The 23,968-nt window shown below is 36.5% G+C and overlaps 2 long non-coding RNA genes across 3 annotated transcripts in view; one reads left to right on the top strand and one right to left on the bottom strand.

Moving 5' to 3' along the window:
* Nucleotides 1-49: 49 nt before the first annotated feature.
* On the bottom strand, nucleotides 50-12,682 carry LOC111557465. 2 transcript variants are annotated; one of them, XR_006588933.1, is made up of 5 exons: nucleotides 12,367-12,682; nucleotides 10,999-11,111; nucleotides 9,080-9,193; nucleotides 8,734-8,784; nucleotides 50-743 (listed from the first exon to the last, which is right to left on the bottom strand). It is a non-coding gene; the product is annotated as an uncharacterized LOC111557465 (long non-coding RNA). The 2 variants fall into 2 exon arrangements; XR_002737517.2 differs by lacking the exon at nucleotides 50-743 and adding an exon at nucleotides 6,587-7,351.
* A 4,484-nt stretch (nucleotides 12,683-17,166) lies between these two features.
* The window catches only part of LOC123381523, an 85,097-nt gene continuing 78,295 nt past the window's right edge, over nucleotides 17,167-23,968 (top strand). The window contains exon 1 of the long non-coding RNA XR_006588592.1: nucleotides 17,167-17,225. This is a non-coding gene — a long non-coding RNA (uncharacterized LOC123381523). The remainder of the gene's footprint in view (nucleotides 17,226-23,968) is intronic.

Below are 23,968 nucleotides of genomic sequence, written 5' to 3'. Positions count from 1 at the left end.
TTTCATAATGTGTACAATATGAAGTTATACTTGATATGGAGCCCACCAAAGATGGAAGAAGGAGAGCTTAAGTAACTCTTCCATTGCTCATCATAGCTCAAAGATAAGATGAGAGTAAATGTTCTTCATGGAACTTGAAGGGACAATTTGTTTTAAAGAACACTTCTTTTAAGGTAGAACCATTTTGAGAAGATAGTTTCACCAGATAAAGGCATCTTGATCCTTCAGAAATCCACTGAATGCTCCATTTGAGTGATTTTTATAATCTCTATTTATAATTTTCTGTTTTCCAAATGAGCAACTAATGGCGAATAGTGTGTATGGTGGTGTGGAGAAAACATGCTGTCAGTTTCATCACTACGCAATTGTGTTTGGATGCCTTGGTTTTAGTAACAGATTGTAATCATGACTATTACTAAATTACTTATATCACATCAAATATGTTTTCATTCTCAGAGAAGTTTATAAATTTGAACTATTGCCAAGATTATTGAAAAAAACAACAACCAGAAATCCTGTCCTCACTGTTTGCTTTATTACAAACGGAATGTAGCCGTGAGGTCTTCTATTTTCTCTGCTCTCGTAGGGATATAGCCTTCAAGGCCCTGGGATGATTCACTTCTTTAACTACAGGACATCTTGGTGCACAGGAAACAATAAGGCTTTAGTGCTGCAAATACTTCCCACTTCACCACTTCAGTTTTGTTATCTAGAGCAAGTTGGTGATCCTCATTGAGATTTAGCTTATTTGTAAAAGAGCAATGATAATATTTCTTTATCAGGGTCGTTATGAGGAGTAGAGAGATATCTTATGTAAAGCAACTTACATAGTATCTGATTTATAGTATACACTCATAGATTTCAGATTTTTCTCTCTTCTGTGGTTTTCTGTTTGCTTCTTGAATCCTCCTCCTTTCCTGTATTTACTGCATTTACTTCCCCTTCTCACTGTTTCCTTCCTTGTTTGACTACAGCAATATTCTTACTTTCCCCCCTCATTTAGACAAGATTAACTGCAACCATAATACAAATGGTTGAAGCAAAAGGAAGAAGCTGACTGACATCTGGCCCCAGAATCCCATTTCCCTCTGAATTTATTTATTGACTACCATTCCCAACTTGTTTGATTTCTTGAATTTGTAAAGCTGTAAAGGCTTATACAGCTGGAAGTAAATAATTTAGGTTGGCTTCACTGTGCCTAGGAGAGAACTGTACTGTAGGGCTACCCCACAAAGATTTAAAGGAAGGCAGTGACTAAGACTGAGGAAGGTTGCTGACCTGACTCCCCCCACTATGCATAAAGCACCAAACCACACTTCTGCTTTGTAGATAAATCAAAGCACACTGAAAAGAAGAGAAATTCTGAAACTCCATGGAAAAATTCAAACTCTGTTTATGATAAAGCACACTCAGCAAACTAGCAGTAAAAGGATACTTCCATGAGGAATGAGCAAGATGGTGGAATGATAGTTTTCAGAGCTTGTACCCTCACGGAAGCATGTTTGAACAACTATCCACAAATGAAAATACCTTTACAAAAGCTAAGGATTTCAGGTGAAAGATTATGGATTGGTGAATACTTCTGGGTCTCCATTGAAATCCAGGACAGAAATAAGAAAAGACACATTAAAGGGGGTAAGAACAACACTTTCACATTACCCATGTCATCCTTTCCTCAAGCCTGAGTAGTGCGATGCATAGAGACACCTCATGGGGGAAGAAGAGTGAAGTGGTATCCAACTTTACCATGAACTTCAGCATAGAGCTCACCCCAGTGAACCCTGGCACCTTGGGCTCCAGGCTCATACCCCCAGAATAAGGCTCCTGGCCACCACAGTGCCAGGCCAGGCCCTGAGGCTCCAGGCTAAATGCCTGCCCTTATAGATCAAGCTTCCATGACCCCACTGTCAGGCAGGAAGCTGCAGCTCCAGCATATAGGCCAACCCTCACTGATTATCACAATAGATGCGGGGAAAAAAAGTGACAAAATTCATGATAAAAACTCTCAACAAATTATAAAGAGTGTGCTTCAACATAATAAAGACCATATGTGACAAGTCCACAGCTAACTTCATATTCAACAGTGGAAAACTCAAAGCTTTTCCTCTAAGACCAGAAACAAGACAAGGTTGCCCACTCCTGCCATTTCTATTCAGTATAATACTGGAAGTCATAGCAAAAGCAATTAGACAAGAAGAAGAAATAAAAGGCATCCAAAGTGGAAAGGAAGAATGGAAACTGTCTGTGTTTGCAGATTACATTTTCTTTAAATATAGAAAACCCTGAAGACTCCACCAAAACTCTGCTAGAACTAATAAACAAATTCAGTAAAGTTGCAAGATACAAAAATCAATGTACAAAAATCTGTTGCATTTATATACACTAAAAATGAACTATCAAAAGAGATGTTAAGAAAATAATCCCATTTATAATAGCATTAAAAATAATGAAATACTTAGGAATAAATGTAACCAAGGAGGTGAAAGTTATGTACACTAAAAAATAAAGACATTGATTAGAGAAATTGAAAAAATGCAAATAAATGGAAGGATATCCACACTCATGGATTGGAAGAATTAATATTGTTAAAATGTCCATACCACCCAAAGCAATCTACAGATTCAGTGAAATCCTTATTAAAATTCTTATGGCATTTTTTGCAGAAATAGAAAAAAACAATCCTAAAATTTCTACGGAACCACAGAAGAGCTCAAATAGTCAAAGCAATCTTGAGAAAGAACAAAGCTGGAAGCATACTTTCTGAATTCAAAATATACTACAAAGCTGTAGTGATTAAAACAGCATGATACTGACATAAAAGCAGATGTATAGATCAATGGGAACAGAATAGAGAAACCAGAAATAAATTAATGCATTTACATGATCTTTAACAAAAGTGCCAAGATTATACAATGGGAAAAGGACAGTCTTTTCAAAAATGGTGTTTGTAAATTGAATATCCACATGCAGAAGAATGAAATTGGACTCTCCAGACCATATACTTACATCACCTCAAAATGGATTAAAGACTTAAATATAAGACTTGAAACTATAAGACTACTAATAGAAAACATAGGGATAAAGCTTTTTAACATTGGTCTTGACAATGATTTTTTATTATGAATCCAAAAGCACAGGCAACAAAAGCAAAAATTGAAAAATGGGATTGCATCAAACTAAAAAGTTTCTGCAAAGAGCAATCAACATCAAAGAACAAAGAACAACCAACAGAATGACGAGTCAACCTATGGAATGGGAGAAAATATTTGTAAACCGTACATATAATAAGAAGTTAATATCCAAAATTTATAAGGAGCTCAACTCTGGAAACAAATACCCAATTTAAAAACTGGCAAAGGACCTAAATAGACATTTTTCCAAAGAAGATGTACAAATAGCCAATAGGTATATGAAAAAATGCTCAACATTCTTAATCATCAGAGAAATGTATATCATAACTGTAGATGACAGACTGATAGTTACCAGAGGGGAAGTGGGTAGGGGGCTGGGTTAAATAGGTGATGGGGATTAAGAAGTGCACTTGTAGTGTTGAGCACTGGGTATTGTATGGAAGTGTTGAATCACTAAATTGCACACCTGAAACTGATACTACACTATATGTTAAATAACTGGAATTCAAATAAAAACTTTTGAGCTATAACCTTCCATCTGTTAGATGGACTTCCTCAAAAACTAAAAGTAGTATTACCATATGATCTAGCAATTCCATTTCTGAGTATATATGCAAAGGAAATGAAATCAGTATCTCAAAGAGATATCACCACTCCCATGTTTTTTATAGCATTAGTCACAATAGTAAGGTTAGGGAATCATCCAAGTGTCTATTAATGGATGAATAGATAAAGAGAATATGGTAAATTCATATAATTGAATATTATTCAGTCTTAAAAGGAAATATTGTCACATGCTAAAATTAAGATGAATATCAAGGACATTATACTAAGTCAAATAAGCCAGGCACAGAAAGTCAAATACTACATTGTTTCACTGATGTGTGGAATCTAAAAAAGTTGAACTCATGGAAACATAGACTGGAATGGTGCCAGGTGGGGTGTCCAGATTAGACGATATTGGGAAATGTTGGTCAAATGGTACAAAGTTTCAGTTATGCAGGATGAATAATTTCTAGAGATCTAATGTACAGCATGGTGACTATAGTTAATAATACTATATTTTATACTTGAAATTTGCTAAGAGAGTTGATCTTAAGTGTTCACTCTGCATACACACACAAAAATGATAACTGTATGAGGCGATGGATATGTTAATAGCATTATTATGGTAATCATTTCATAATGTATATGCATTTCAAGCATTACATTGTATACCATAAATACATACACCTTTAATTTGTCAATTGTACTTATATAAAGCTAGGAAAAAGTTAAAAATAGTACCTAAAACAATAAGAAGACACTTCCAAAACATAATAAAGGCTATCTGTGGAAGACTTCAGATAACATTAAACATAATGAAAGAAGAGCTGAAGTTTTTAACTTTGAAAATTATAGGATTTTGGGGGGCGCCTGGGTGGCTCAGTCAGTTAGGTGTCCAACTTCGGCTCAGGTCATGATTTTGCAGTTTGTGGGTTCAAGCCCCCATCAGGCTCTGTGCTGACAGCTCAGAGACTGGAGCCTGCTTTGGAATCTGTGTCTCTCTCTCTTTTTCTCTCTCTTCCCTCCCCCACTCACTCTCTCTCTCTCCCTCCCTCTCAAAAATAATTAAACATTAAAAAAATTAAAAAAAAAGAAAATTATAAAATTTCAATGTTTCTTTTAGATGTTGGTAGTTTTTGATTCCAAGAAATCGTTGCCTTCTTAATGGTCAAAATGACATTCTGGGTTCTACTTCTGAAACCAATACTGCACTGTCTGTTAACTAACTTGAATACAAATAAATAAATTTTTAAAAATAATATTCGGGGCAGTTTTATAGAGAGAATGTTTATGTTTAGGTGTATGATTTATTTCAAATCCATTGTTGTGTATGGGGTGAGATATGGATACATAGTTATGCCAGCATTATTTATGGAAAAGGTATCCTTTCCCCATTGAATTACCTTAGCATCTTTGTTGAAAAATCATAGATCATATATGTGTAGATTTCTTTCTGTACATCTCTATCCTGTTCCATTGATTTATTTGTCTTACTTTGTGTCAGTACCAAGTGAATTGATTATTACAAATTTATAATAAGTTTAATAAAAAGGTAGTATAATCTTCCAACTTTATTCTTTTTAAAGACTGTTTTGGCTATTCTAAGTCCTTTCATTTCAATATCAGTTTTAGAATCATCTTGGCAGTTTTTCTAAAATCTCTGCCTGTATTTTGAATGGGATGGCATTAATCTGTAAATGAATTTGGGAAGAATTGGTAACTTAATATTGACTCTTTTAATTCATGAGTCAGAGGAATTTCTGTAATAGGTTTTCCTTAATTTGTTTCTACGTGCTTTGTGTCTTTCAGTATAAAAGTTTTACACATCTTCTGTTAGCTTTCCTTTAGTCATTTTTAGTTTTTATTCTATTACAAATGATATTTAAAAATATATTTAACAATTGTTTATTATTGGTAAATAGAAATGCAGCTGGTTTGTGTGATCTGATACATCCTGATAGATTGGGTAAAATCTCATAGTAATTTTATTAGTTACCTTGTGGACTCCTTGGAATTTTTATGGTCGTTTTCATATGCAATCTGTTTTTTTTTTTTTAATAAAAACAGTTTCCTTCTTTCCAATTGTAATGCCTTTTATTTATTTCTTTTGCCTTATTGCACTGCCCAGGACTCAATGCTATCTGTAAGTGGGGTAGTGGACATTCTTGCCTTCTTCTTGATCTCAGAAGAAGAACATTCAGTTTTTTAACTGATTTTATCCTGCTGTTTTTTCTTGGATATATCCCCACATTAGGCCTCTTTTTTTCTTTTCTCTAAATCGAAAGAATGGATATAGATCATCTTTTAATTTTTAATCATGGCAAAATTTGTTAAATTTGTCATCTTCTAAAAATTTTTATTTATTCAAATTCAAGTTAGTTAATGTACAATGTAGTATTGGTTTCAGGAGTAGAACCCAGTGATTCATCACTTATGTATTACATCCAGTGTCATCCCAACAAGTGCCTTCCTTAATGACCATCACTCATTTAGTCCATCCAGCAGCCCTCAGTTTGTTCTCTGTATTTAAGAGTCTCTTATGGTTTGTCTCCCTCTCTGTTTTTATTTTATTTTTCCTTCATTTCCCCTATGATCATGGTTTGTTTCTTAAATTCCACATATGAGTGAAATCATATATTTGTCTTTTTATGACTTAGCATAATACACTCCAATTCCATCCACGTTGTTGCAAATGGCAAGATTTCATTCTCTTTGATTGCTCAGTAATATTCCATTATATAAATATATACTACATCTTCTTTATCCATTCATCAGCCAATGGACATTTGAGCACTTTCCATACTTTGGCTATTGTTGATAGTGCTGCTATAAACATTGGGGTACATGTACCCCTTCAGATCAGCATTTTTGTATCTTTTGTATAAATACCTAGTAGTGCAATTGCTGGGTCATAAGGTAGTTCTATTTTTAATTTTTTGAGGAGCCTCCACACTGTTTTCCAGACTGGCTGCACCAGTTTACCTTCCCACCAATGGTGCAAAAATGTGGTTAAGTTTATCATCTTAACTATTTTAAAGTGTACAATTCAGTTGTGTTATGTATTTTCACATTATTGTGCAGTAGATCTCTAGAACTTTTTCATCTTGCAAAACTGGAATTCTGTACTCACTATACACTAATCTTCCCTCACCACCAGCACCCGTTGGCAACCAACTATTTTCTGTTTCTATGATTTTGAGTTCTTCGTATGAATGAAAATCATATAATACTTGCCCTTTTGTGACTGGCTTATTTCAGTCAGCATAATGTCCTTGAGGCTCATTAATGTTGTAGGATGTGACGGGATTTCCTTCTCTTTTAATTCTCTTTTATTCCCTTATATGTATATACCACATTCCCTTTATATTTTCAGCTGTTGATGAGCATTTGGGTTGTTTCCCCCTATTGGCTATTGTGAATAATGCTGCGTTAAACATGAGTGTACAGATATTGCTTTGAGATTTGCTTTAAATTCTTTTAGATATATACCCAGAAGTGGGATTGCTGGATCATATCATAGTTCTATTTTAATTTTTTTGAGGAATCTTCATAATGTTTTCCTTAATGGTGGCACCATTTTACATTCTTGCCAGTAGTGTACAAGGGTTCCAACTTCTTTCCATCCTTGCTGACACTTGGGCACAGGAGCTATTGGACTGAGGGACTTCTCTTACCTAGATGACCCAGGTATTGCAAAAACAACATTTTTAATACTCCCATCCCAGTGACCCCCCATTCCCCCCAAAAAACAAACAAGCAAACACTTATAGAGCATGTTTCTCTTGATCTGTTGTGATCTAGAATAAATTGTTTAATTAGCACTTGCCAGTTTTCAATTCCTGTGTTGGTGCTGGTATCAGAAGATGGGAAAGGTCTGAACTCTTCCCTTAGCACCTTCTCAGTCTAATTAGGGAAATGGAGTGTAAAGACAGTGTAATTTGTGAGGCATGGGGGTGAGTGAGTGACCTTTGCTGCAGTCTGGGAATGGGTTACAAAGGACTTCCTGGAAGAATTGATACTAGAGCTGAAGTTGGAAGGTTATTAAGGGCAGCCAAATGAGTATGTGAGAGAAAAGGCTTCCAGGCAAGGAGAGTGACATATATTTAAACTGGGAGTTGTAAAATGTCATATTGTATTCGGGAAAGGTAAGTAGATTGGTGTGATCTGATCATTAAATGCAAAAGAGGGAGTTGCTGGTGATAAAATTGGAATTATCACACAAGGTAGTCTATGCTAATTTAGGAGCTTCATAGCCCACATTTTAGGTACTGTGGAAGGATTTTTTTTTACTGGGAGAAAAGTAATATGAGTATGGCTCAATTTTTTTAAAAATTCACTGTGCTGATATTGGGAGAAGGTATTAGAAACAAGAATGAAATTAAAACTCTGACAATGGAGGGGCACCTGGTGGTTTAGTTGGTTTAGTATCTGACTTCAGCTCAGGTCAGGATCTCCCGGTTCATGAGTTTGAGCAGCACATCGGGCTTGCTGCTGTCAACCAGTCAGCACCGGGCCCACTTCTGATCCCCTGTTCCGCTTTCTCTGCCACTCCCCTGCTTGCACTCTCCCCCCAAAAAATAAATACATATAAAAAAAATCTCTGACAGTGGAAATGAGTGGGAGGAGTTTGAGTACTGAGATATAACATCATCTGATGTTCACCTTACAGTATAACTCGATTCAGGGAATTAGAACATCATAGTTGAACATAATTTGAGAAAATTGAGAAATTAAGTGAGATCTCAGTGAGATCATAATGTGGCCTTGCAGGTGCTTACTTGTCTTATTTTGACACATTTTTGAAGTTCCTAGGAGCAACATGAAAGATGTATTGATAATGAGCACTGGGGGGACTGGATAGCCCTTGCAGTGATCTCAGGAAGATCCATGTGCATGGGTAAGTTATGAGGGAAGTGATGTGATGAATATTTGGGGCTAAGGGAATTTCTTTGATACTTTACTGATCTCCCCTAAAGAAGACAACCATTTATTGCTGCCTGCAAAACCTTTATGCCTCTACAAAGGAGAGTTAAGATCAAGGGAAAGACAGACTCACCTTCTAAGCAGAGCTGTTACTTGAGTTGAAGACTCCATGGAGCCACATTTTCTAGAAAGGAAAGAGCACTGAACCAACATTGGGGTTATTGCATAGGAGAATGAGGTTAGGACCTCAGCCTAAGAATTTGGGAAGTCACAATTCAGTCCATAACAGAAGGTATGGTCACTTGGCACCTGACAATTTTACACTTCTTCAGAAACATACTCAGGGCCTATTAAGGCTAGTACTTGGATGTGGGAAAAATGTGGGGGTCCTCTGAAGTAACCTGCCCACCAAAATCTACACTAATCTGCTCTCCAAGTTGCAGTGAATTTTCTTTCTTGGTGGCAGGGAACACACCCACCTGATAAGCTTTCTGGCAGCTTTCTTGAGGTGGGAGGCCAGCAAAACAGATGCTTGAGCCAGGTGTAGGGGTTATTATTGACAGCTAGGTGCACACTGGTTTGTACTGCATTTCCTAAACAGAGAGTAAAGAAGGCATTGTCTCATCCCCAGTGTACAAGGGAACTTAAGGCCCAGGGTTTCAATGAGTGTAATTTTTGCTTCCCAGTATAATTTTTGGTTTGTTAGGATTGTCTAAGGCTGGCATAGAAGCTAGAGTAAAGAAAGAAGTCACATTTAAGAAAAAATTCTCAAGAACAAAGTCAAAGAAGTGTGACCAAGAAGTCTTCAAAACAAAAGGTAGCTTTCAGCCTGAACCAGGAACATACGGGGCAAAGCCAAGGGGTTAGAAAGTCCAGAGAGATGAAAGAAAGCAATAATGGATCCAAATGGACAGTGGGAGGGCTAGTAGTGAACAGAGTACCCCAAAATGGGTATGATTTTGATTATCTTTTGTAGCATAGCAAGGGCAGAATAAATTACTTTAAACAGAAATTTTAAGTCAGACTCCCTTATATCACACGATTGACTCTCTCGTGGGTAAGGTGTCTTATACTGCTTTCTTTTTACCTGTTTACCCATCTATAACATTTGATTCTTTTTTTATATACTGCTTTTAATTACCATTACAGTGCCTTGAATATAGTAGTGGGTAAACAGAGATTCGTTAAATGAGTAAATAGTTAATCACATTGGTCATACACCTGCAAGCTGGGACAAGATAACAAACAGTGAACGTATACACTGGCCTACCCTACATAGAAAAAGGAAGCATCTCTATGTGCAAACTCTATATTCCTGCATTTTTCTAAGTATAGTTTTAACTATTCCTTCGGAAGCCGAAATTTAAATTTAAGCTCTATACTGTTATAATCCTCTGTTTTCCCTAGATGGCGACAGAGACTAGCTTGTCTATCTTTGAGGTCCCCTTACAGAAAAGCTTTCTCAGAAAGAACAGAAATTCGATACCTTTTGTAGCTATTGATATTGATATTTACATGTAGTGAAAACAAGTTGTTTTACTTATATTTTTACTCAAAATATTTCAAAGCAAAAACAAACTGTTGAAGAGAGTTGATAATATCATTTATCAAAGATTAAGTACTAAATAATAGTTCTGTGCTCAGCACGAAGCTAGAGGCTATGGGGAATAGAAATAAGGAGAACGCCCTTGAACTCATTAATATCTCTTACATTAATCTATGTAATGTATCAGTCAACAGCTCCTGCCTCACCATTGCTTAGGGTCAACAATAGGAAGGCTCTATGAGGAGCACCTGTGTGTTAACTGCTATTCCTGCCTCTGCTTTGTGTAATTAATCACAAGAGAGCAAGATAAGGTACAGTGTCGTTTCAGTGGTAAGTGATTTTTAAAGCTTCAGCCAAGCAGAAGTCAAGGTTCTGCTGTCCCATAGTATGGTTTCAATGTGGGTGGGAGTGCGGTAGTAGTGTCTTAATGTTTATTTTATTTTTGAGAGAAAGAGAGTAAGCAGAGGAAGAGGGGCGCAGAAAGAGAAAGAGAGGGAGACACAGAATCCGAAGCAGGATCCAGGCTCTGAGCTGTCAGCACAGAGCCCTACTCAAGGCCTGAACTCACCAACCCTGAGTTCATGACCTGAGCAAAGTCATGAACCCTTAACTTACTGAGGCACCCATGAGCCCCATAGCCTGTCCTGACAAGACAGACACTACTGTTTCCAGTCAATGACTTCAAAGAAGGTGTATTAGTTTGCTAGGGCTGTTGTAACAAAGTATCACAAACAGGGCGGCTTAAATAACAGAAATGAATTATCTCACAGTTCTGGAGGCTACAAATCTAAGATTTTGGTGTTGGAAGGGTGATTCCTTCTGAGGGCTATAAGAGAGAATCTGTCCTCTTACCTAGCTTTTAATGGCTTGCTGGCAATCTTTGGCATTCTTTGGTTTGTAGGAGCATCACCCCAATCTCTGCCTTGTATTTAGCATGATGTATCCAAAATTTCCCTTTTTTTGTTCTAAGGGAAATTACAAAAGATGTAGAGGACAAGATGCTTTAAGGATTATTGGGGTATTATGAATTAATTTATGAGTATAATTATAAAAAATAAATGCACACATTGGATATAATGAGACATATAAATGCTGACTGAAGGGGATAAGGCAGGGGACTTGAAAGATGTTTAATCTCTTAATTAATAAATCCTTGCCTAAAAAATGATTTTGAAAAATTAAAATGATCAGTGAATTGTAATTAATGTAATGGTTTTTCTAAGTACATATGGAAATAATTTTTGATAAGAGTCATGTAGCACATTAAGTTAGGGTGAAGATTTTTAGAAACTCTTCCCAATTAAGATGTGGGTCTATGTTGCCTCCCTTTGAGTTCTGAGCAGGTTATGTACTTGCTCTGACTGATAAAATATTAAAGATGCGATGTTGGGCCATCTTTGGAGCCCAGGCCTTATAAAAGCATGTCAGCTTCCATTTCCCTGCTCTTGGAACACTTGTATTGGAGCCCTAAGCCACCATGGACGAAGTCGGACTGTTTTGCCCAAGCCACCGTGTGGAAAGAACAAGGCATTTGAACAAAACCATTCTGGACACTACAATTCCATTCTTCTATGGCTGAATCCTACCAGATTTTCCCTTTTTATAAGGATACCAGTCATATTGGGTTAGGGGTCCACCCTATGCCAGTATGACCTCATATTAACTAATTACATCTGCAAAGACCCTATTTCCAAATAAGGTCACGTTCTGGGATACAGGGGGTTAGGACTTCAACAGATTAATATTTAGGGGACACAATTCAATTAATAACATGAGAGTTTAAAACTATTTCCCAAGAGGACATTTGAAGTATTTTTTTGGTCTATTTCCTTTGAAGGAGGGTGCTGTTAAATTTCATGAGACGGCCAACATTTCTCTGCATAGAAATGTAGAGAAAATGTATCAAAGAATATAAAAATCATGCTATGAAGCAATGGTAAATGATATCTTTCTTTTTCCCTTTCCTTCTGTCCTCTCTTCCCTCTTCATTATTATTTTTTCACACAATGATGTTGAGCTTTCATATGGTACATGGCTGGCAAATACTGACTCAGTAGAAAATAGGAGGGGCATGAAAGTAGGAAAGGGTAGAAGTTTATAACTTATCAAAGTATTAGCACTCAAATTTCATGTTTCAAACAAAAAATGACCACATACTTCCTCATTAAATTATGAATAGCTAAGGTTCCTATAGCAGATATTCTAAAACATTTTGCTTACCTCATAGACAAGGCAAGGTGCTCCTTGTAATGTCATTCAGTATGCCATGTGCTATCCAAGATGAAGCCTGTTAGGGAATAATGTGACCTATAGCAGCCAAACTGGCCATGAGGAAGAATGCTCAAAAACAGGGTATTAGTGAGTGACTTTGCTTTAGTGAGCCCATGAGTCAACCATGGTTATATTGTAACTGGACTTTTGGTGTTGAAATAGATTTGACTTCACAAGATGCATTATTTACATTATGTATAGTTGGAAAAAAAATCTTTTTTTTTTAAGTTTAGGTATTTATTTTGAGAGAGAGAGAGAGCATGGGAGGGGCAGAGAGAGAGAGAGAGAGAGAGAGAGAGAGAGAGGGAGAGAGAGATAATCCCAAGCAAGCTCTGTGACATCAGCACAGAGTTCCACATGGGACTTGATCTCACAAACCGTGAGATCATGACCTGAGCCAAAATCAAGAGTCTGACACTTAACTGACTGAAACACCCAGGCACCTGAAAAATGTTTCGTTTGTTCATACATACAACAAACTTTTGAAGAATACTTTCCACGTGAAATCTCAGTTTTTAGCACAAAGAACTTTGAGCTAGTTAAGGCATGATCTCTGTCTTCAGGAGAATCACCCCAAATAGTTGAGCTCATTCAACAAACTGAATACACAAACGTGCATTATAGCAGGATGAAAAACAACCTGAGTATCTTCTAAGACCAATGCCAAAATCCAGGACTTGTGTCAGAAACTAAGCATGTGGTAGATGGGGATATCGTGCTAGCTTGGGGAAAATTCTCGTACTTTGTGATTGTCTCTTTTTCTAATCCTCTTTGACCACGCTGGCCAGGTTTATGAGTCAGGCAAGTGAGGGTGGCCAGAACACCTGGAGAAAACCTCATATCTGCTGAGTATGATTGTCATCATGATTAGTGTCCTCTTCCCAAATAAAGGACAACTCTTAAATGTCCTCTATTAACCTTAATGTGCTCATTAATTCTTCAACTCATCAGCATTCCCAGATATTATTTAAATACTTAACTCTTCTTTCCCTGGCTTGAGTTTATTTTTAAAGCTCTCAAATTTGCTTCATCCAACAGCTTTTTAATATCTGAAACAATGTATCCCTGATTGTAATTATGTAATTTGTTCATGAAATGGAGTCATATTTCTGCAGAAAAATTCTTCTGAATTTGTATTCCAGATCAACTATGCTTCTGCAGAGAATACCATATTTTTTAGGCGCTCTGTCAATGTAGCAAGGGTGGCACCCACTGTTGTAAGAAAATACAACTGAAGAGCTGGATGAAGAACTGCTAGGCAAATTATATTCCTAAAAATAGTAATAGGAGGCCTTGTAATGGGACCCAGCCAAAAATGGAGGTCCAGATGCTAGTCGAAGATACAGTCTAAGCTTTCAAGGAGTCATGCAGAGTCAAAACGGCAACTCATTTGTTTTCGCTCACATTATTCCCAGCATTGAGTACAACATGAATACACATTGACTGACTGTATAACCAAACCAATTAAAAACAGTTAACACAGTAGTTTTGGAATTGGAAGCCTTATTAAATACTGTTCAAAAGATCAACAATTTATTTGACAAATGATTGTTAGGCAAGTCACAGAAGACTACAAGTCCAGATATTTTTAATATTGATTTTATTATTTTCAATTTAGAAATTGACACACATAATTGAAGCATGGTCTGCAAAATCAAATCAAATCAAAGTTGCAGATTTGCAAATCAACAAGCCTGGAAGATTGTATATCATGGAATAAGTTTAAATGCTGTGTAGCCCTCACTTCTTCATTCACCATGATGGCTAACATTGTGCTGGTGACTAACCCATAGTATTTACTCTCTTAGACACTGTTTAGTAACTATGTTTTAATTTGACATTGAAGGGTAAATCCAAAAAGTAATCTCAAATCAAAAACCATGAAAATTATTTTATAATCAAAACTTTACACATGATGACAGGGTTAAAGCTGTCAGCATTACTTGAATTCCTACTCGGTACCAAATGTCCAGACTTACGATGCCACTTTCTTTTCTGAACTTTGGTATTCAAAAATGATAATTTATCTTGACATATTGATACAAAATTAAATTCTCTATTTAATTATCTATTAATAGAGACAAATTTTTTATTAAGCTTTTATTAGAAACAAAATTCTTCCCACTGTGAAAAAGATCATAATTTCTAGCCTTTAAAATTCTTTATTTTAAAGAATTAATTAATAAAAATTAATGCCAGGAATGTTTCAATTAGGAAATATGTGCAGTGGCTAACTTGTTTAAGAGCTTGGTAAAAAGTCATTTCAAAGAGACTCAATTCATGGAAGACATTAATTACAGCAAGAGGTCTTTTGATATTGACATCATGTTTGTGGTAAGGTCATAGATTCGCATTATAATTTAAGTGTTTTGACATGCGCTGACATGTTTAACTTGCTGAAACACATTTAAATATTTCTGTAAATCATCTACCAAAGGTGAAGAGGAAGAGGAGACTACCCATAACACCACATATCCTTGAGAAATGACTGCAGTATTCACTATGAAGTCATATTAGAGTCAAAGTTGCTAGTCCTTTTGCAGTGCAAAATGAAAATGTTTTATGTGTCTTAGTGGGACCAGCAAGTATTGGTGTTACCATTTCTGTAGGAGCCATGGCAAGGTGACTTCAATGCCATAGGTAGATAAAATCCTCCACGAGGGTATCTCATAGGACTCAACATACAATATCCAAGAGCTTAATCATATCCAGACATAGCCATAGAGTTTACAAACAAGGGCAAAGATAAATGACTATTTTCTGGACAATGTCCAAGCCTTACTAAAGTGACAAAGATATAACAAAAGAAAGTTGTCACTGAATCATCTGCAGTATGCACATCCCTATGAACAAAAGAGGAGTCTTATCTGCTTGAGTCTAGAAAAGGAGAAATTTTGTTTAAAATAGAAACAGAGGGCACCCTGGTAACTCAGTCGCTTAAGCATCTGAATCTTGGTTTCTGCTCAGCTCATGATCTCATGGTTCATGGGACCGAGGTCTGCATCAGGCTCTGCACTGACAACACAGAGCTTGCTTGGGATTTTCTCTCTCCTTCACTTTCTGCCCTCCTCCCCTCCCCAAATAAATACCAAATAAATAAATAAATAAACTTTAGAATAGAAGCACTTTAACCTAGAAGGCACAGAGTCTGACCACTAGAAAAGTGAAGAAGATTGGGGGGGACAAGGAGAGACCATTAGCTTTTTTATCTCTTTGTTGAAATATTCCTCAAAAGCATCTGATTCTTTGTTACTGAGCAAACTTCTGATGACACATCCATTTCTGAACTACTAAAGTATCTTGTTTCTAATACTGGGTAAAGAGTGCTCTGAGTTTGTTAGAAATATTCAGTCTTCCATAGTAAATTAACAAATCTGCTGGTGTCTGCTTTACCATCTATCTCTTGAGAATTTGGCTGTTTTGAACAGGTCCCTAAGAGACCAGTTAACTCTTGGCACACTTACAAATTCAAATTTCTGGGACTGAGAAGGATGAAACTTTGGAGGTGATGCATATAGTTATTTCTTGGATTACAGTGATAGTTCCATGGGTATATATATATGTGTGTCAAATCTCATCAAGTTGTATACTTTAAATATGTGCAATTTCTTATATATCAATTATATCTCAATAAAGCTGTTTAAAAAAATTTTTATAAAAATTTTTTTTAACATCTTTCATTTTTGAGAGACAGAGAGAGACAGAGCATGAGTGGGAAAGGGGCAGAGAGAGAGGGAGACACAGAATCTGAAGCAGGCTCCAGGCTCTGAGCTGTCAGCACAGAGCCCGACCTGGGGCTCGAACTCACAACGGTGAGATCATGACCTAAGCTGAAGTCAGATGCGTAACCAACTGGACCACCCAGGCACCCCTCAATAAAGCTGTTTTTTAAATGTTTATTTATTTTGAGAGAGTGAGAATGCATGCATGCACAGGTGCACAAGTGGGAGGGGCAAAGAGAGGGGGAGAGAAAGAATCCTAAGCAGGCTCTGCACTAATAGTGAACATGATCTTGTGAACATGTGAGATCATGACCTGAGCCAAAACCAAGACTTGGATGCCTAACTGACTGAGCCACCCAGGCACCCCAATAAAACTGTTTTTGTTTTTAATTTTTAAAAAATGTTTATTTATTTTTGAAAGAGAGAGACAGAGCATGAGCAGGGGAGGGGCAGAGAGAGAGAGGGAGACACAGAATCCAAAGCAAGCTCCAGGCTCTGGGCTGTCAGCACAAAGCCTGATGTGGGGCTCAAACTCCCAAATCGCGAGATCATGACCTAAGCTGAAGTTGGACGCTTAACCGACTGAGCCACCCAGGTGCCCCTAAAATTGTTTTTTTTAAGGGGGGCAGGAAACTCTAGGGCCAGTCTCCGGGTTCTATAAGCTCACCAGGCTCTGAGGCCCTGCTAGGGCCCAGTGCTTGTCCTCGTCTCTGACCAGTGCTTCTTTCAGAGTCCCCATGTTCTAATCATGAACATCCATTGATTAGTATGTGACTTTAATCCAAATTTTCTCAGAAACAGAACAGACTTTTTATCTTTAAATATTTTTTTTAATGTATTTTTATTTTTGACAGACAGAGACAGAGCACGAGCAGGGCAGAGGCAGAGAGAGAGACATACACACAGAATCCAAAGCAGGCTCCAGGCTCTGAGCTGTCAGCACTGAGCCCGATGTGGGGCTCGAACTCAAGAACCGTGAGCTCTGACCTGAGCCAAAGTTGGACGCCTAACCAACTGAGCAACCCAAGCGCCCCAGACTTTTTATCTTTAAAGAAGACCTACCAATTTAAAAAATGTGTGGATGGGGTAAGTTCTCCTTATAATTTTTTCTAGTTTATGAGAATCGTTTTAATAATACACATCCTAGCATGCCAGTTAAGTCTTCTGTTAAGATTCTCTGTGTAAAGCTGGGCTCATTCGGCTAACATCCTTTGTGCCTCTAAGCTCTTCCAGGCTCTGTAATGGGAAGGACCTGTTCCTGATGCAACTGTTATAACAACAGCAGTAACAAATTTGTGAGTGATTATTATGAGTTAGCCAATAAGCTGGGCAATTTCCCGTATGTTTAATTATCTAATTAGCTGTTTGCCCTGTGAAACAATTTCCATTTGACAGGTGAAATATTGGAAGCTCAGGATAATAAAGTAACTTACTCAAAGTCACACAGTGATATATTTATGGCTTGAATCTAGACTTACCTGACTCCAAGATTCATGCTGTTTATGGTATTGTCTACTGTCTTTCTCTGATTTATTAAATGAGTTTTAATAGAGAGTCTGTCCTTTACTAGTACAATAACTTTCTGGTGAAGGAAACTACATTGCAAATAACCTAGATGTTACTGTGGAATAGATTTCACCAATTAAGACAATGGAATACAAAATTTAATATCAAGTAATTGAATTCATTTAGAATTTCTTAATAGATCTCCATTGAACTAAAAGATTTTAAACTCTTAATTAGCTCAACTGTGGTTGGGCTGGGTTGATCATCTGTGGCTTAGTATGCCTAGTGCCTTCTACACTGGCAGCCTTTTCACAAATACATTGAAAGTTGAGTCCATTTACTTGGTGTCTCTGAAGGGCTACTAAATTTACTATTAAGTGGAATATTTCTTAGCCATAAAAAAGAGTGGAGTCTTGACATTTGCAACAACATGGAGCTAGAGGGTATAATGCTAAGCAAAATAAGTCAGTCAGAGAAAGACAAATGCCATATGATCTCATTCATATGTGCACTTTAAGAAACAAAAAAAAATGAGCAAAGAGACAAAAAAAGGGAGAGAGAGGCAAACCAAGAAACAAACTTTTAACTGCAGAGAACAAACTGATAGTTACCAGAGTGGAGAGATGAGTGAAAGGATGGGGATTAAGGGTACACTTGTTGTGATGAGCACCAAATGTTGTATGTAAGCGTTGCATCAGTAAATTCTACACTTGAAACTAACATTATACTGTATATTAACAAACTGGAATTTAAATAAAAACTAAAAAAAAATTATATAGGCTGAATTTTTTCAATAGTTCAAGATCTAATTAGGCTTTTTAGGCAGTGGACTCAAGTTCTACAAAGGCATTAACTTACGAAAAAGTTCTGTAAGACCATAGAATGGTAAGAAATGCAGTGTGTTAGGTTTTTTTATTTGGTTTTGTGACTAGTAACACATTGGCCAGAGGATAAGATTGGTAGCTTGTAAGTCAGAGCTAGATCATGGTGTTTGACATGCCGAAGTGCTTGACTCTCTGTTGCTTATCGGTTTTCTCTCAGTGAGTGACTTCCAATCTAAAGGAATTAGACAGAAATTAATTAGGACAGAATTAGGTCCTCTATCATCAAGTAGGTTCTAATTTTAAAGTCTTATGATCTCAGCTTCCTATTCAGTATACATAGTGGAAAGAGAATGGATCTTTTCAGGGGCCCCTGGGTGGCTCAGCCGATTAAGTGCCCATGTTTGGCCCAAGTCATGATCTCGCAGTCCATGGGTTTGAGCCCCGCGTCAGGCTCTTTGCTGACAGGTTGGAGCCTGGAGCCTTCTTCAGATTCTGTGTCTCCCTCTCTCTCTACCCCTTCCCTGCTCACACTCTATCTCTCTTTCTCAAAAATAAAAAAATAATAAACATTACAAATTTTTTAAAAATAGATCTTTTCATTTGCACTGAGCATTCTTTTTTTAAAAAAAATTTTTTTAACGTTTATTTATTTTTGAGACAGAGAGAGACAGAGCATGAATGGGGGAGGGTCAGAGAGAGGGAGACACAGAATCCGAAACAGACTCCAGGCTCTGAGCTGTCAGCACAGAGCCCGAAGCAGGGCTCGAACTCACAGACCATGAGATCATGACCTGAACCGAAGTCGGCTGCCTAACCGACTGAGCCACCCAGGCGCCCCACAATGAGCATTCTTTAGATAAAGAATGTCCATGTGTTGTTATGAGGCCATATCAGAAGAATCTGGAGAGCTTGCTGAAAGGCAAATTCTTGGGCCCTGGGATTCTTATATTATCGTTTAATGCCAGGAATCTAAATTTTTAACAAATATTCTGCATGATTCTGATTAGTTTGTAATCACGTTACTTTGTGATCACATTGTACTATAATCTGCAAGATATACATAAATGTGGGTAGCCTTTCCTATAGGATACAATTTTTAAAAATATAGCTACATTGACAACTCAAACATTTTATTTACTTTAAGAGAAAGAAACTATAAGACAATATATGGATAACATTAATATAGAATTACAAGTCCAGTTTCTAGATCTAGAAGACTAGATACAACATGGGTTAGGATTAGTGCAATTTATGTGTTATTCTTATATACATTATAGCAGAGGCTATAATATGAAAGTCCACTTAACTGCAAGTGTTTGTTTTGGCCTATACTCTAATTTCTATGCTCTAATTTCTAGTTTCATTTTTACTTTTTCCTCAATTCCTCTCATGCTCAAACATTGCCAAATATTGGGAAGCAGCTGGGCAGGGACCTTCACACCTCTGTGGCTTTGGATGTGCTCTCTCTTAGTCTAAAACGTCCTTCGCAACTTTACATTCTTGGTAATCTTTTAAGACTTATTGCAAGTATACCAGTTTTGCAATCTTCCCTGACTCCTCCAAGCCTAGGTTAGGAATTCCTCCTCTGCTCTCCAGCAACTTACAAAACTCTCTTGTACTTCATATCACATTGTACTATAATCAGCCACTTACTTGAACATCTCCACCACTAGACCATGAATTTATTTAATACTTACATTCAGGGAAATTATTACATAGGCTTGATATACAAAGGATTGTCTAAAACCTGGTTAACCAGAAGATCTAACAATCCCATAGACTCAATTCCTTAATTATTTTAGAAGAATGCATAACCATTTTGACTTTACCCAGAAATGTTCAGGTAGAATTCTTCAAGGAGGTACAGTGAACCCTTTTTTTAAAAGTTTCTTATTTCATAATTGTGATTATACCTCTGAAATGAAATTGAGTATATCATAGGAGACCTAAAAACCTCTTTTATTAAAGATATACTACCTATAAGATAGGTATAAGATATACTACAACTTCCTATAAGATATACTACAACTGCATCTTAGTTGAATGCAATTTGTGGTAATTTCTTAGAAGAAAATCCTCTTTCCTCTTTTATATTTAACTGTAGACTTATATAATATTGTTGTCATATTTAATTTGGAATTCTGTTTATTCCTGTTTTGGTAAAATAGTCTTGTTTCCTTTATAATAATGCCAGTTTCAGCTATTCTCTATCACTTTCAACATTTCATTTCCTCCAAATATCATCTAAAGTTATTTTTTCCTGTACTTGAATATACTTATTAGTTTCTCCTTCTCTTTTTCTGGCCAAATGCCATGCGGGTTTTAATTAATTCCTTCTATAATATTTGCATGCTATGATTTTCTTTAATTTATTCTGTCTACACTCTTGCCTTATTTAATTCAAGGGAACATTTGGGGAATGGATATAGTTTGCATAAAGGATGCTTTGCAAATAAATTATGCTGCTTCCAACTGCCAGAATGGGTAAGCAAAACCTTGCAAAGCCATTTCTATAAAGTCCATTCGCAAACAATGAGAACACTTCTGATTAATGTAGGTTAAAGCTCCACTGAAAGTCATTAGTGCACTTCAATTATACTTGCCCACTTCCTACTTCAAGTTTTAAAAAGTAATGCTGAGTTTAAATGTTTGAAATTACTTTTTCAGCACCAGTTCTAAAAAGAATGTGTAAATCTGGCCCGGTTTGGCTGATAGTTCTCTATCCAGATGGAATTGTGGATGTGAATTTTTAGAACATTACCAGCTTGGAAGTCCAGTGATTGTACCATGATGTTTCACAAATCAAATTCCTGTCTTTTGTTCATTGTTGCCAATATGATACTATTTAATTTCATGTAAATAACTTCCATTTTATTAAAGTTAATTGGGTGAATTAATATAAAGCATATTTTTGGAAGCTTTTAGGAGACAGAGAGAGACAACTTGAGGAGAAGGAGCAGGGCTAAAGGTAGAGATACTAGTATAAAGTGACAGATTGGGGAAAGGGTTAATTAGAGGTCTCCAAAACTAAGAGTGAGAGGAGATACAGAGAGGTTGGAATGATTTTATTTTTTATTTTTATTACTCTCCATTTTTTAATAGAAACTTTTACAATTCAATATTTTATAAACATTCGTTTGTTTAATTGCTTATTATCTCTCTCCTCCAGTGAATGTAAGCTCTAAGAGTTAAAGGATTGTGTGAGTTTTATTTTCAAGTATATACTCAGCATCTATCACAGGGCTGATATATTGTACACTCTCCTTTTTTTTTTCTAATCTCTTTTTCCATTTCATTTTATTATTTTTTTTCACCTTGATAAGTGTACTCTTTAATCCCCATCCCCTGTTGCCCCTATCCCTCTACCAACCTTCCTTCTGGTAACCATCAGTTTGTTCTCTATAGTTAAGAGTCTATTTCTTGGTTTGTCTCTTTCTCTCTCTCTCTTTCTTTTGCTCATTTGTTTTGTTTCTTAAATTCCGCATGTGCGTGAGATCATATGGTATTTGTCTTTGACTGACTTATTTCACTAAGCATTATATACTCTCTAGCTTATCCATGTGGTTGCAAATGGCAAGATTTCATTCTTTTTATGGCTGAGTAATATTCCATTGTTTATATATACTACTTCTTCTTTATCCATTCATCTGTCTATGGACACTTGGACTGCTTCTGTAGTGTAGCTATTGTAAATAATGCTGTGATAAACATAGGGTGCATGTATCCCTTTGAATTCGTATTTTTTGTATTTTTTTTTTTTTTTTGGTGAATACCCAGTAGTCTAATTTTTAATTTTTTGAGGAACCTCCATACTGTTTTCCACAATGGGTTCACCAAGTTGCATTCCCACCAACAGTGCATGGGAGTTCCTTTTTCTCCACATCCTCACCAACACTTAGTTGTCTCTTGTGTTGTTGATTGTAGCCATTTTGACTGGTGTGATATGGATATCTCATGGTGGTTTTGATTTGCATTCTCCTGATGATGAATGATGTTGAACATCTTTTCATGTGTCTTTTGGCCATCTGCATGTCTTCTTTAGAGAAATGTCTATTCATATCTTCTGCCCATGTTTTTATTAGATTCTTTATGGTTTTTTGGGTATTGAGTTGTATAAGTTCTTTGTATTTTTTTTTATACTAACCCTTTATTGAATATGTCATTTGCAAATACCTTCTCCAATTCGGGAAATTGCCTTTTAGTTTTATTGATGGTTTCCTCTGCTGTGCAGAAGTTTTTTTTTATTTTGATGTGTCCCAAACATTTCTCTTTGCTTTTATTTCCCTTGTCTTAGGAGACCTAGCTAGAAAAATGGTGCTACCGGGTATATTATACACTCTGATAAATATTTGTTCAATAAAATAAAAAAGGCTAAGAAGTTATTTCATTTTCAGTTTCTGGAAGTGTATAAGCCATAAAGATTAGAGCAACCCAGGGAGGCAAGGAATCGTGAAGGCAATTTTAAGTACAAGGAAGAATGAAACAACAGTAAGATGAGATATTGAGCAAGAGAAAATTCTGTTGATTTCTTACAGTCAATGTGATAATCTCTAAAATTGCTTAAAATATGTAATTATTTACTTGTAATGGATTAATGTAGACAAATAAGTAATCAATATTAGTATGTATATATAGGAGTTTTATGTGGCAGGGGAGAATAGAGGAGGTAGAGGAAATAAGATTGGAGTATAATTTTTTTAATTTTTAAAAAATGTTTATTTATTTTTGAGAGAGATAGAGAGAGCAAGAGCAGGGCAGGGGCAGAGAGAGAGGGAGACACAGAATCCAAAGCAGGCTCCAGGCTCTGAGCCGTCAGCACAGAGCCTGATGCTGGTCTTGAACTCACAGACCGCAAGATCATGACCCGAGCCAAAGTCAGATGTTTAACAGACTGAGCCACTCAGGTGCCCCAAGATTGGAGTATTTTAATGATTTTACACCAGACATAGTTATTATGGCCATGTTTCTGAACAAATGGAGCATTCTTTTTTTTAATTTTTTATTTCATTTTTTTTTTGAGAGAGAGAATGCATGTGAGTGGGGGAGGGGCAGAGTGAGAGGGAGAGAGAGAATCTTAAGCAGGCTCCATACCTAGTGCAGAGCCTGATCTCACAATTATGAGACCATGAGCCGAAATCAAGAATTGGACACTTAACTGATTGAGCCACCGAGGTGTCCCTTTTTATTTATTTACTAATTTTTATTTTTGAGAGAAGGATAGGGCATTCTTTTTTGCTCATAATCAATTTAGGAATTCTTTCTTCTACTGAAAGAAGTTTAAAACAACTTTTCTTAAAAACCTTACCATTTAAAGTAGCAAGACAATTATGGTACTGAGTAGGTTTGTTTCGAGATGCTCCTTGTCAGGCAAAGGATCAGGATGAATTCCACATCAATTTATGGTAAGAGATAAGGAATAGGTTTTATTAGAGAAAAGAAAATCTCACAAGGCAAGATCAGTGACACATATATACATGGTCTGCCAGTCTATCACCACTG

Source organism: Felis catus, chromosome D4 (assembly GCF_018350175.1).
Source record: "Felis catus isolate Fca126 chromosome D4, F.catus_Fca126_mat1.0, whole genome shotgun sequence".
Taxonomy (NCBI): Eukaryota; Metazoa; Chordata; class Mammalia; order Carnivora; family Felidae; genus Felis; species Felis catus.
The sequence above is the reverse complement of the archived record's forward strand: the minus strand, read 5'-3'. Positions and strand labels throughout refer to the sequence as shown.